The 2556-nt window shown below is 39.0% G+C and overlaps 1 long non-coding RNA gene across 1 annotated transcript in view; it reads left to right on the top strand.

The window, feature by feature from the left end:
- Nucleotides 1-524: 524 nt before the first annotated feature.
- LOC125619069 overlaps nt 525-2556 on the top strand; it is a 20760-nt gene continuing 18728 nt past the window's right edge. Inside the window, exon 1 of the long non-coding RNA XR_007350552.1 lies at nt 525-2556. This exon is cut by the window's right edge and continues 149 nt beyond it. This is a non-coding gene — a long non-coding RNA (uncharacterized LOC125619069).

Below are 2556 nucleotides of genomic sequence, written 5' to 3'. Positions count from 1 at the left end.
TCTGATGTGTTAGTTCTGTTTTTATTAACCTATTAAATGTGTAAATATTTAATCTGTTGATATGTTTGCTATTAAATATCATCTTAGATATTATAAATGGTGCTTTTTATGATTTTCTGCTTTAATCAGTAGGAATCAAGAATAGTGAGGAGAATAATTGGAGACAGAGAAGCTACTGAAGAGGTCCAGGTGGGATATGGTGGGTGGTAGACTCAGAGACTTCAGGTTTGTTCCGGAAGAAGAGAATGGATCTGGTGACAGACTTGAGGCATGTGGGGTAGAAATAGGGAGTGTGAAGGAGAGGAAGAAGTGCAAATACAGCTGAGGCAACTAGTTCAATAGTTTGGCCATTGAGTGGATACTGAAACTATTAAGAAAGGGAAAGGAGGAAAAAAAATAAACAGTCACCAGATGCAGTGTTACACACCTGTAATCCCAGTGACTCAGGAGGCTGAGGCAGGAAGATTGCAAGTTCAAGGCTAACCTCAGCAATTTAGTGAGGCCCTAAGCAAGTTAGTGAGACTGTTTCAAAATAAAAAATAAAAAGGGCTGGGAATGTGACTTGTAATAAAGCACCTCTGGATTTAATCCCCAATACCAAAAATAAATAAATAAACAAACACAATTGATTTGAAATACTTGTTGAGCTTGAGATAGTAGGTCATTTGAAAACAGGTGTACTAGGCATTTGGATATGTAGATATGGTCTTAAGATATTATTTTTGAAGTCATCAATATATTTAGGTGGTAGGTAGTTGAAGTTATAGGAGTTGATGATGTCATCTAGAGGAAGTAATTAGTAGAGAGGTGTTCAGCTGTCTTACCCTCACCCAGACTCTTAAGAAACACATTGTACTCCAGCTAGAGATAGTGAGCGGTTTGTATGGGTGATGATGGAGGGTACCTCTGTACATGGAAAATGTAGACTGTTTGATTTTGATGGAGTGCCTCCACTCTTTGTTGATTTAGAGTGAATTGAAGGTAGGACCAAGGATGAGGAATTAGTGAAGAGAAAAAAGTAGACTGAGAGGCTGGCTTGTCTAAGAGGGAGAGAACTGTTATAGAAATGAAGGAACTTTAGGATGAAAGGGCAACCCTCAGTGCCAAACGCTGCAGAGAAATCCAGTAGTATGAAGATTGTTCTTTAATAAGAGCTGGTTCCTCAAAGTACAATAGCCAGGATATATTGGAACAGAGAAAAGGTTTGGGTGAGTGATTTATGTAGGACTGTTTGTGTTTGAAATACTCCATAAGCCTTAAATATTCAAGTCCAACAGAATTTGTTATTGTACTCTATCAGGCTTGAAAATCAATGTGGTTTTAAAAAATCTTCTTTCTCTGTCCATAGTCAATGTCTTAGAAAAGACATTGTCTTGGAAAGATTTGGTAAGCACCATTATCCTGATCATAGTGAAAAGTAATGTTTGAGCCTGTACTTAGGAAATAATGCTAGAGATAAGGATGCTGACGAACATCTTTTATATGATCACTCCACATGTGGACCTCCTGCCTCTGGCACCCTTGGTTTCCAGAAGCAAGTTACCTGCTTTATGTTGTTTTGGGTTTATGGAAACAACATTCTTTATTGGCAGAATTGGAAATCCATTAGCTTACTTGGTTCTCAGATAAGTTCTATACTCATATTAATAATTTCTTTTGATATTAATACTATTTTAAAAATGAATGAATTTTTATCTGGCTTTGTCTGGAGCAAAGGTCCCAGATCAGGGCAGCAGAATTTCCTTAGACATGATTTTGTACCACCCATCCTACTCAGGGAAGTCTCTGCAATTCATTTGACATGTGATGGTGGCTTCACCCTAAATGTGCCCTGAAAGCATTCCTGCTGTGCCCCTTCCGTACAAGTTCAAACACATCATGGGAAGTGAACAAGTGGAGACCCAGCTTTCCTGGAAGGAATCAAGAAAATCTTGCCTCACCCAGCTCCACCTGGGCACTGATGTCCGCTTCAGGAAATTTGACCACCCGTGGAATAGAGACTGTTGTCCTGCTCACTTGGCACCTTCCTCCTTTTCTCCTCTAAACTCCCCAGTGCCCTCTTCATGCTGCATTCTAAGTTTTCCCAGAGAAGGGAAATTGCTCCAGGACCTTTTATAAATGAAAGAAGCGGTGTCTTTCACTGTAGATTCATCAGGGCAGCTGGATTTAATTATCTACAATTAAATGTGGTACTGTGTTGACTGAGGCAGGAGAATGACACATTTTAGAACAACGAAGCAGTCCAAAGCTAGACCTACAGATTATTGTATTCATTTGGACTTGTTTTAAACAAAGATATTGAAATGCTAAAAGAAAATGGGTGTATAACAAGGAAGTTAAGACATAAAAATAAAAGGAAAAGGAAAGTCTTTTTGCTTTTCCCTTGCTACAGTCTTTCTAATTCCATTTTCTGCTCCAGGATAATGAGTGCATTTTAAGTAAAACCTGAGTGCTCTTTTTGCTCCCTGTCTTCCAACTCCTGCAAATACCAGTTCAGCCACTCTTTCAGATCCACTCCAAGGAAACATAGGCATGAAAACTATCCCCCCCCATCCC

Source organism: Marmota marmota, unplaced genomic scaffold (assembly GCF_001458135.2).
Source record: "Marmota marmota marmota unplaced genomic scaffold, marMar, whole genome shotgun sequence".
Classification (NCBI taxonomy): domain Eukaryota; kingdom Metazoa; phylum Chordata; class Mammalia; order Rodentia; family Sciuridae; genus Marmota; species Marmota marmota.
This window is presented reverse-complemented; position numbering and strand designations above follow the sequence as displayed.